General features: G+C 36.1%; 1 pseudogene across 1 annotated transcript; it reads left to right on the top strand.

The window, feature by feature from the left end:
• Positions 1–671: 671 nt before the first annotated feature.
• Positions 672–5,233, top strand: LOC147486280 (uncharacterized; annotated as a pseudogene). The gene is made up of 8 exons (XR_015202388.1): positions 672–1,118; positions 1,194–1,284; positions 1,545–1,690; positions 1,968–2,212; positions 2,618–2,722; positions 2,811–2,994; positions 3,131–3,338; positions 4,442–5,233. The product of XR_015202388.1 is annotated as an uncharacterized LOC147486280 (transcript).
• Positions 5,234–11,892: the final 6,659 nt, after the last annotated feature.

Below are 11,892 nucleotides of genomic sequence, written 5' to 3' on the forward strand. Positions count from 1 at the left end.
TTTATCCACGGTAGGTGTAATGTTTCGATACATAAACCACCTTTTTTCGAGAAACAGTTGGGAATTCGAATATCAAAACACAAATTAGGGGCCATATTGGTAGTATCGTGGTATATGACATATCAAATACCACGCAAAGTGTACCGTAGATAAACAGTGTTATTTGAACATACCTAAATTAGAAAAGTAAAGTGTACCGTGATAAATGACTATTAGCCACTGTTATTAGAAAAAACAGTGATTTATGCCGTTTGACCGACCGTGGTAAATGACTTCAGTGATTGAGCTCTATCACTACGCTTCCTATGAGAGTGCACCATCCTTGATCTTTAATGATTGTAGATGAACGAAAACTAAAGCATGAGGTCATCTGCAAGAGTACAAGTGTTTCAGTGATGCAACCTATACATGTATAGTACGTTGTATTTTATATAGCATATAAGAACGCCACAAAGTTTTCGTGTAGATAAATCATCAATGAAAATGGGAATTGGGAATTACTCATTTTGTGACCTTGAGGAAAAAAATTGTTACTATTTAAAATGACCAAAAACCTTGACCCCACACTCTTGGAAACGAGTATAAAAGTAATAAAACAACCCCAAAACATCACATCATCGACACAACTTAATGACGTGCGGGTGTTTTGTAGGGGAAATTATTTCCCACTCCTTCCTATTTAAACAAACTCGATGTCCAAATTCCAAACCCGAGTTTCCCGTACGACACTTGAAAACATTGAGAGTGAGAAAAATGAGTAGAAATTACATGATTTACAAAAACCCAAACGAGGCAATTGAAGCAAGAGTAAAAGATCTGCTATCTCGCATGACACTGATAGAAAAGCTAGCCCAGATGACTCAAATCGAAAAAACAGTCGCCACGTCATATGCCCTTACCGAACTCTCAATAGGAAGTATACTTAGTGGGGGTGGAAGTGGGCCATTTCAACGGGCCGCACCGTCTGATTGGGCCGACATGATTGATGCTTTCCAGAAGTCGGCCTTGAAATCTCGGCTTGGAATTCCGATTATATATGGGACGGATGCGGTGCATGGTCATAATAATGTTTATGGTGCCACTATTTTTCCTCATAACGTTGGCCTCGGTGCCACCAGGTAAAGTGTCAGAGTCTGTTTTACTTGCTTTATATTGATGAATAATAATGTGTAACAATTTATTTGATTTTACAGAGATGTTGATTTAGTTCAAAGAATTGGGACTGCTACTGCTCTTGAAGTGCGTGCAACTGGTGTACATTACACTTTTGCACCTTGTGTTGCTGTAAGTTGTTATTAACAATAAACTCTCTTGTTTACATGTTTTACTATTGTTAGTGGATAGTGGATAGGATGATATAATACAGGAAATAGAAACTTGTACATTGTGTTATTCACTGATGTTCAAAGGAATGTTTTATGCATTGTATCGAATTCTATGCGTCTTAGAGAAGTGGATTTTCAACAGTTACGTGTTTTTTTTATTGTACTTCTTATATGTTAACAATGTTGTTTAGCATCGTGGGACAATGGATTTTGTAACAGGTCTGTAGAGATCCAAGATGGGGAAGATGCTACGAGAGTTTCAGCGAGGACACTGAAATTGTGAGGAAGATGACTTCCGTTATTTCCGGATTGCAGGGATTGCCTCCACCAGGACACCCTAACGGCTACCCTTATGTTGCTGGAAGGTAAAGAAGATGACAATAGCCATTCTTTTTTACTTTAATCACGTTGTTTCTTTTACTCTTTTTAAAATATAACAAAGTCCTCCAAATAAAGAATATTTGGAAAATGAGACATTATATGGATGTGAATTTGTTCCAGGTCTAAACGACCTTCCAGAGATATTTAGGAACTTATGTTGTTTCTAATTTTGCTTCCTTCAGTTACTGTATACTATTTTAGTCCAATTACTTATGTTGTTCCTTTGAATACTGATACATTGAATTGTTTGTTTAAGTGTAGAACTAGTGTTGTTGCCTGTGCGAAGCATTTTGTTGGTGATGGGGGTACTTACAGAGGGATTAATGAAGGGAATGCTGTATTACCATTTGATGATTTCGACCAAAATTCATATGGCACCTTATGTGGACTGTCTATCTCAAGGAATTTCAACTGTTATGGCATCTTACTCTAGCTGGAATGGGAGCAAGTTGCATTCTGATTATTTTCTCCTAACTCAGATTTTAAAAGATAAGCTTGGTTTCAAGGTAAGAGAACATGTTCTTGGATAAAAACTGTGTAAGCCCCTTAGCCAATTTGTTCTCAGGAAGACATGTCTATTGAGCATATAAGTACATGATCCATTGCATTTCATATTGGTGTTTAAATAATCATTTTTGTGATGTGTAAGGTCAATTGAAAAAAGAATAACTTTGTGGATTATATGATTAGGACTTGGTCTTTGGCTGGATACCCATGATTGTTTACCCCTGTGACTCTGATAGTACTCTTATTTTATTGTGGTCCTGTAGTCTCTTGCTTAGGGTTATTACATTTTTTTTTCGCTTTCCAGTATCGTGATTCATGATTAAGAATTGCCACATCTTGTTTATTCTGTGGTATTTCGAATATCTTATGCATGGGAAGTAACTAAACGAAGAATTCTGCTGCAGGGTATTGTAATATCTGACTGGGAAGGTCTTGACCGTCTCTGTCGTCCTCATGGATCAGACTACCGTTACTGCATTTCAAGTTCAATTAAAGCTGGAGTGGACATGGTAGAAATTGATCGAAGATTATTAAAATCCTGATATATAGGTTATTCTGAATTGCTTACAACTCCACCCTACCTTAAGAATTTTTCAGGTGATGGTACCTTTCAGATATGAAAAATTCCTGGAGGACTCTATACATTTGGTGGAATCAGGGGATATACCCATGGCCAGGATCGATGATGCTGTAGAGGCATCCTCAGAGTCAAATTTGTTTGCGGGGTCTATTTGAACACCCATTGACTGATAGAACCTTTCTAGATGTAGTTGGTTGCAAGGTAATATTAACACAGATTCGCTACCCTAGTTAGTCAATGTTATTTGTTGTAACTTTTAGCCCACAAATAATCTTGTGCCTTGTTCACACTTAAATTTTGTTTGTTTTTTTTCGGTACTCTTCTTATTTTTCTTTAGAGTCACAGAGAATTGGCACGTGAAGCTGTTTCAGAAATCCTTGGTCTTGTTAAAAAAAATGGAAAGGATTCAAAGAAGCCGCTTCTTCCTTTACATAGAAATGCTAGTAGAATTTTGTTGCTGGAAGACATGCAAATGATATTGGGTACCAGTCGCGGAGGATGGACGATAACATGGCATGGTAGCGTGGCAACATTACAAGGGGTATGTGTTTCTTTTACTTATGTTGTTTTTAAATTTTATTTATTTTTTGTTGGATTTAGCTCATGATATTAGCATAAGCATATTCGAATGAAAATACAATTAAGTCAGTCACCGTATCAATGGGTGGGGAAATGAAAAGAACAATATATTTTCTTGAAAGATTAAATCTCTTCTTCTTTATTAAAAGATGTGATTAAATAGTTGCACGTAGGCTCAATTTTAGGCTTCACGCTAAGCTGCTCTCTTGGTTCTTTTCAGTTAATGATCAAATGTTGTTTTACAAAATTCTTTTTCTCTTTGTAAGTCTCACTCTCTCCTTCATTCTTTATATACACTTGGCTCTTTATGTACACTTGACCCATCTAGCATTCTAACCAAGTTTCTTCTTTGTGTCAAACATAAGTTGCTTCATAGGATTTTTAACAGTTTCTTGACATGATTTACAAAATTGTTCAGATATTTAACTTCACTTGTGTTTTATATTGATAAGATAAGGCTTGTGGCATCATCATGTTTTCCTTTTTATGCTGGGAATTGGTTTAGTTGATAATCCAGTGGAAATGTGCTTGTTTATTTGCTAATGAGGATTCATGTTTCTCCCACCTGAAATTCTTTTGATTTTGAAGTTGCAAATTTACCCTAAGCACCTGCCTGATTATCAATCTCACCTTCTGTTTTCATCAACTTTCTTCTTATTTTGTAGGTTCTAGTTCTTGTAGTTTTGGTCTCCTAGCTGTCTTTCCATAGAATTAATATTTGTCAAAAAACTCTTCACTAGATCTCTGAAATGACACCTACTTTGATGTTCTTTTTTAGGCATGTATTAAAATTGATATGAATTATCAATCTAATTGTATTTAACAACATGGATCCCTATTTCCTGTGCAACTCTTTGTAGCCTTACACTTTGGGCATCTTCACATATTTCCCCGGGAAAGTATTTTCCCAATTAAAACTTTCTCATGACCCGTTCCATCCGATAATGTTGACTTATCAATTCATATCTGCGAAAATGTGCAGTCTCCTTCTCATACACTTACTGTTGTATTAGAAAAAATATAGCTTGACCTTCATAATCTTATGTAGATAATTTATGTGTTAGGGCAGCTTAAGTCTTGGATGCTGTCAAAGCAACAGTAGGAGATAAGACAGAAGTTATCTATGAGCAATATCCAACGCAGAACTCATTTACAAATAAAGATTTTTTCCTTTGCAATTGTTGTTGTTGGGGAAGTTGCATATGCAGAATCCTTGGGTGACGATTCTGAGCTTAAAATTCCATTTAATGACACTGAATTGGTAAAATCAGTTGCTGAAAAAGTTCCAACACTGGTGATTCTGATATCTGGTAGACCCTTGGTTTTGGCCCCCAGAGGTACTAGAAAAGATAGATGCCTTAGTTGCTGCTTGGTTGCCAGGAACTGAAGGAAAAGGAATAACTGATGTCGCGGTTTGGAGATTATGATTTGAGGGCTTGCTCCCAGTGACATGGTTCAAAAGGGTGGATCAATTGCCTATGAATGCTGGGGATCAATCTTATGACCCTCTATTTCCGCTGGGATTTGGGCTGAGGTTTAATTCAGGAGCCAGCAAACCGAGTAGTTGTGACTATCCAGGGTGGCAGAACATTAGACGCTATCCAAGGAAGAAAAAAAAAGTGAAAAATGTAATGGATCTTGATAAGCTTGTTCTACCTAGCTCTAGCTCTCTTGCTCTTGCTCTGGTTCATCCCCTTGTTGTATTCAGTATTTTTCTTACAATCATGTATCATATCAGATCAGTTGTTGCTTATCAGAATGTAAAATTCGATGTATATGGTAACTTGAACGAAAAGAAAAGTGCTGGACAGTTGGAAAAGCCTTTAATCAAATGATGCACACCTTATATGCAAATTACAAAGGTTGAAAAGGATTTATGTTATTATTAATTCTTCATGTCTTCAGGAGTTCTGGAAGCAAGACATTGATGGAACACAGTATACACCACAGTTGTATGAATTGCTGCACATCATTATCTAACCATTTCAGATAATCATAGTAAACTAAGAATCTTTAATTGCCGCTGCGAAAATATACACACAAATTATGTACAAGTTATTGTTTTTATACCCAGATATGGTTTTGTAGTGACTTGTGCAGTACTATTCACTCGGCCATTCTCAACTTCAGAGGGTCTTAAAGTCCAAAGGATGCTCTCAGATGAACAAGGGGAGAAGTTGGATTCTGGGTGCAAAATAATGGCCTGGCCACACCCGAAAGAATCATGTTTAGATCAGTATCGTATGATCAGATTTTACAACCTTTGAAATCCCTCTGTAACCTCGGATCTTACACCTCTTTTCTTTCTCTCTCTCTCGTTTTTCTTTTTTCCTTCTTCTTCTTCTCTCTCTATCTTATACTCCCTAACCGCTAACCGCCTCGATTCCACGATTCTTCCACTCTCGCCAGCTCATAGACCCATTAACCGCCCCACTACCGCCTCTAAGTACCGCTGCCTATATCCCCGTACTTCACTCTCTCGTTTCTGCTACCTCGGCCTTGAGACATGTCATCCCTATGGTCATGAATTTGGTAGATAATAGTCGCCCCTCTCTTCCGAACCTCGCTGAAGAACTTCGCTGGGGGTCCCGAGATATTCTCAAATTTATCGACCAAGGGCCCCCCTTCTTTTGCTTAATGATATCAACGTGTGCTTTCTCTCAACGGGCACGTATATTCTCAAAACGGACACGCAGCTTGCTCGTTTTCACATGCTTAAGATGTGCCTGCGAGCGCCATGATTACGCTAACTCCTCGACACCTCGCTTCTTCGATATCCACGCATTTCATCCTCGACCATTTCTTTGGCCTGATATTCCCTGAAAATTACTTCGTTACCCCGGGATGCCTCAATCCCGGCCAAACCCTCAAACCCCCATCTTTTCCCATTATTTTTCCATTTTCATTCTCTAACCTCAAGACTCTCTCTTCTTCTTTTCCTCTTTCCTCCGCTTCTACTTGTTCCTTCTTGTTAGCATCTTCCTCCAGCCGTTCTCTTTATCTAAGCATCGCTCTCGCCATTCAGGTTTCTTCCTTGCTTGTTTTATCGGTTTGCTCTCCTTCCTCTTCCTCTTTTTCCATTCTTGGTTTTTTATTTAGTTCGGACATCGTTTCATCTCTTTTCCCTCACTTCCATTAAAGTCAGGTGGATATCTTTATCTTTAATCGAATTTTGGAAATCCCTCGCTTTGCCTCGCCCACTCTCGAATATCATGTGCGCCGAGTCCAATTAATTAATTTTCCTTAATTGTTGACAATGATTTGGTAAAATGGTTATTTAACTCTTAATTGATGATGATTATTATTATTGTTTTGGGCACCCATGTAACTTCTAACTTACTCAAGCGTATCAATCAATTTTTTTGAATTTGGATATCATTTAATAAGGGTTTAAATGACCAAATTTAATACATAACTACTGCATGTGTTTAGTTTTTACCACTTTAACTAAACCACCGTGGTTTTACTTGAGATAGATTTATATTTTCCTAAAAAAAATAGTACCAAAGTCGGTATGAAATTCATCTTTTATTCTTTTCATCGACCAAATCGATTGTTAGATATCTTTGGTTCCTAAAAACGTAGTCTTCCTTCCTAAAAATAGATTTTCGACAAACAAAACAGATTTCATTAAGTCTTTGTTTCCTAACAAAATTTCTTTTGTTTTATTTTCAACTGATATAGATTTAACTAATCTAAATTAACAAGCTAATTAAATTAGGTGTGCGAGAACAAGGTCGAACCCACAAGGATAGCTATCTAGGAATAATTGAAATATAAAGTTTATTTAACCTAATCCGACCAAATAATTATGGCTGTTGATTTGAAAGTTGTTTAACTACTAATTAAAACTATATATTTACTTTAACTATACTATAAAAACAGTGAAATTTGAATTAACTATGAAAGGTGGAAACACTAAGGCACTTGATTCCACCCTAGATCGTTGTAGGTTCTCCAATTTAACCAATTTAAAGTTCTCTTTTATTTTACGAGTATCATGAGGGAAATGTAACCCTAGCTTACTCGAATATGTGATCGTTAAGTCCTAATATGCATCTATGTATGCGGTTGATTGAATATGTCTTCTTACAACACAACTTCTCACAAGCTTATGTAGACATTAAAAGTCGATGCTTAGATAATTAACGACACTTAATCTAACTATTGATTAGTCAAAACATGGTATCACATGCAAGATATAACCAATGAAAAAGTTCCACTAAAAATTAGTACTGAAATTAATCAAATCACCATTATGTAATTCGAGAATTAGAAACGGTGAATAAAAAGAAATCCTACGCAAGTATAGGGCTTTCTCTAAGCCCTAGCTTAGAATTTAGCTACTCATAAACATGGTGATGGAAACAAAAGAGGAAAAAAGAGAAGTCATTGACAAAACCATCGTCCCATGTGGTGGCTTCTTCTCCAGCAGCTTCTTCTTCTTCTAGTATTTTATGTGATGAGGGTGAGAGAGAGAGAGAGAGAGCTCTCAACTTTCTTTGTTTATATAGGGTTTCTTTAGGGTGTGCAAGTCTTGGGATTGCTTTAGGAAACTTCCTTTCAGTGTTTGACTCATTTTTGGAACTGTCCAAATCGAATTCCAAGTGGTGGCCGGAAGCAAGCTGTGAAGGGTTCTGGAAAACATTGTAATTTTGCAAAATCTAGAAGAGGGCACGAGAGCGCTCTTGAATAGGCATATTAGGGCGGGGGCGCGCTCTGACCTCTTGACAACAACACTTCAAACTTTGAGAAGTTCTTCATAATCTCTCATATATGCTATTTCCAACCTTGTTTTATATATTCTCTATGGAGTTAAGTCGTAAGGATCTTACAACTCCATAAAGTCCTCAGTCTCTGCCCGTTTCGTAGTATTCACGTCGATTCCTATAAAACCGATGAAACAAGACTAATTAAAGAAACTTATACTAATTAAATAGACAATATAATATAAATATGGGCATAAATATGTAGCATTTATGTGTTTAATTATCATCAACATTGATCTCGAGATGTATAAAAAGATTTCATTAAGTTTTTGTTTCCTAACATTTTTTTTTCAACACTGATCTCGAGGTGTAAGATTCAATCTCAGCCACCACATATCTTTTCCTATATTAAATCCAGACCGCCACTCAGAACAGTCATATTATGTTATAAGAAACAACAATTGAACAATCATATTATGTTCGATCTCCACAGACAGTGTCAATGTAGTAATCAAGAATCTTCTACTAAGATCAACAATGAATTGAACTGATTTGAATTGAAATGATCATAAGAAAGAGATGAAACTCAAGCTTTATTGTTTATCATTAATGGTGGTTACAAATTGCTCTCTCTCTCTCTCTCCTTGTTTTGCTCTGGTTTTACAAGTATTTTGCTAATGAATTCAGAATCTCCTTTTTTTCCCCTGATCATCACTTTATATAGTCCATGGAGTTGTAATGGTATGCCCAACTCGCTCGACGAAAGTGTCCATTCCCCTTCTTCTCATTCCTTTTCCCGCTTGTTCATGTAACATATGAATTTACACGCGAGATATCGATATTTTGAGTTATTTACAATATATGGGCTGGAATATCGGGTTGATGATATTTGCCCACGACAATATTGATAAAATAAAATAAAATATTGTAATACTACAAATCTACGTACAATGCATTAGTACTTGTAACTTAGTAAGACAACATTGTTAATCGAGGGATCACTATTTAATAACTTGTTAATTGAACCCCTAATGAAGATAATTACAAACCTAATAAAGGAAATTACAACTACTACATTCTTAGTTAGTATATGCGGTTAGCTTTTTGTACGTTATATATGACCACACGAACGACTTCTTTCATCACTACTACAGAAAATGTCATATACCACTGTTTTTTAGAGTGGTAAAAAGTGTTTTACCACTGTTTCTAAACCGTGGTATTAGCTGGGGTGGTAAATACTTTTAACAAAACCGTGGTATAAACTGTACTTATTAACCACGGTTTTTCCTAGAACCGTGGTAATAAATATTTCAAAACCGTGGTATTAGACCATTACGAAGTACTGATATTTTCGGAAACCGTGGTATAAAGTCACCATATTTATCACTCTTTTATCATAGCCGTGGTATATAAATTTTTTATTTAAAAAAAAAATCCCTGGTTTTTTAAATATTCCAATCACCTCACACAATGCCTTCATAAAATAGTTATGCATTTCCCACTCCATTTCATCACAAATTCAAAACACCATAATCAAATTCCAATCGAAAATCCAAATATATATATAAAGAACCTCCAAACCAACTTATTTCATCTTGTTCTGTATTGCAATGAAAGAATAACAATAGAAAAAATATATATATATAATTCTCTGTAACTTCACCAAGAACATTCTCTTCTGTGTTTGACATTCTCGTCCCAAAAACATTCAGCCAATAATAAGCAAAGTTTGATCACCCTATGAAAGAAATAGTTGTGATTAACAAATAAAGAAAAGTACATGTAAAACAGTTTAGAAATTGTATAACTAACCACTTATATATGATACCTTGTTAATGAGCACATACCTAATGGGCACACTTGACAGGTTTTGAACCAACGACTGATGCAAACTTATTGCCACAAGGAAAGTACCTGCAGTCCATACTCGAGAAAGCGTTCAAAGCTCTGAATGAGCAGCTCGTGGCATCAGTTGGGCTTGAGGAAGCAAGGTAAGAGCTCTCTGAACTGGCGCGCAATCAAAGTCACCACTCTGTCTAGGTGCAGTTCCACTCAACTCCCTAAAAGTCCGTTCTTTGACAGAGATTGCACAGCTGGTTGTCTAGATGAGAAGTTCCTTTCAAATATTAAGACAAGCTAGGATTGGGGACTGCTCTGATAGTTGCCTGACTTCAACTGGAAGCCCATTATCTCCATTGGGTGTGGGGTTGCAATCTGCAACAATCAAGAAAAGGCCAAGTCACTGACTTGGGAGAGTACAGGAAAGATCAGACTCCATTAGTCCCCACTGTGCAATATATTCAGACGCAATATGAAAAACTAACACTTCTCCCCTAGTGATGCTCTATTTAAGTAACTCCAAATGATCAGATTCTTACTTTCTTAGCGATGCTTTTGCAATTTAATGTCAAAACTCAACAAAGTAATACCATACATAACCACTAAGACAATGAACAAAGCAAAGACACATTACTAAACTTAAACCCCATGTACCATTTAAAACATATCAACACCCAAACATTAACCTCAAAAGAACCAAACATAAAGAGCAAAACTTAGACCCAGCTCATGTATAAGTAAATAAAATAAGAATCGAAAGAAGAAACATACCCCAAGCAACAGTGCACTCATCACTTGTAGCACTAGCCATAATGTATATAATCGTCCCGGGAGAGTGCACCCCAGTTAACTAACCACCAATCTTTGGTTTTAGGATCCTAACAAAGCAAAAGAATTAGTAGCTATACTCAATAAGAACGATAAAAAACACACTTTGTTTTATCCATGGCAAATGTCAATTGAAGTTAACAAACCATTCTAGAGACAATCTAAAGTAAATTAAACAATGGAAAATTTCACTTACTAAGGAGATAGTAAGAGCCAATTCATGTTGATCTCCATCATACTTGGAAACTGGCTCTACAAGCTCACCAATGGGATTGGATCACTTACATTCATATAAAGGGATTGTAATATAACGAACAAAATAATTAGACAAAGCATTTACACCGAACCAAATGGAACATGTGCAAGGCAATGGAATTTACATGAAAATGACAATAGGGCTGTTTTTTTTTCCTGTAAAGGACCTCCTCTTCATGAAGCTCATACTGACTGGAAACAAATTAATTTGAAAAATTCTATTATTGAAAAATAAATAAATAAAGGACAAGTTTTATATCTCAGTAGTCCATAAATTCCAACAATTGGATCTAGCTTCGGGTGCAGTTCAATGTTTTAGAATTAATCTCCTATGAGGATGATTTTAATGGTGAGAATATCATCTTCACTGATAAATAATTTTTCAATCCATCTCCATGTGTACCCCACTAAAACTGATGATGGAAGTTGTGTATAAAAATGTGTACATACACAACCCAGTGTCATTTAAGTATTGAAGCCCATAAAAAGCGTAAAGAAACAAGGGAATACCTGTCCTTTTGAAGACGACGATAGCTTAATTAATTAAAACCTTAGATAAGACGACCTCACCCACTTCTGCATCTGCCTCTTCACCCAGATCTTTGAGATCTCATACCAAATTCCACTGTACTTCAAAGTGTGAAGCCAAGCTTAAATGGGCATGCACTACAAACAAAAATGCATTAAAAAACCTCCATTACATTTTATTTTACTGACCACAATATTTCCAAGTAACTGAAATTTGTAAAAGCTATTGTAAAAGTAAGGAGCAAAAATAAAATAAAATCACCATATGAATCCAACAGCATCTAGTAGTTCATAAAGCATACAAGAAAATATTTGAACTCCTAACAATGCTAAAAAAATGTCACCTTAAGGATATTGA

This window comes from Coptis chinensis, chromosome 7 (genome assembly GCF_015680905.1).
Source record: "Coptis chinensis isolate HL-2020 chromosome 7, ASM1568090v1, whole genome shotgun sequence".
Lineage (NCBI taxonomy): Eukaryota > Viridiplantae > Streptophyta > Magnoliopsida > Ranunculales > Ranunculaceae > Coptis > Coptis chinensis.